Source organism: Etheostoma spectabile, chromosome 1 (genome assembly GCF_008692095.1).
Source record: "Etheostoma spectabile isolate EspeVRDwgs_2016 chromosome 1, UIUC_Espe_1.0, whole genome shotgun sequence".
NCBI lineage: Eukaryota > Metazoa > Chordata > Actinopteri > Perciformes > Percidae > Etheostoma > Etheostoma spectabile.
Window position 1 is genome coordinate 23,509,041 of NC_045733.1, and position 213 is coordinate 23,509,253.

At 64.3% G+C, this 213-nt stretch overlaps 1 protein-coding gene across 1 annotated transcript in view; it reads right to left on the minus strand.

The window, feature by feature from the left end:
* Window positions 1-213, minus strand: part of LOC116690741 (ankyrin repeat and BTB/POZ domain-containing protein 2) — a 92,697-nt gene that overhangs the window by 47,701 nt on the left and 44,783 nt on the right. The window lies entirely within an intron of this gene.

Genomic DNA, 213 nt, shown 5'->3' on the forward strand with positions numbered 1-213 from the left:
ACAAAGCCCTACACCACCTTGCCCCGTCACACCTCACTGTCCTCCTGTCCCCCCCTACCAACCCTCACGGTCCCTCAGATCCACCTCGGCCGGTCTCCTCTACGTCCCCCAAGTCAAAGCTCCGCAGTTTGGGGGACCGAGCCTTCTCCAGGGCGGCTCCCAGGCTCTGGAACCCCCTCCCCCCATGAGATCCGCATCTCTGAGTCCCTCACC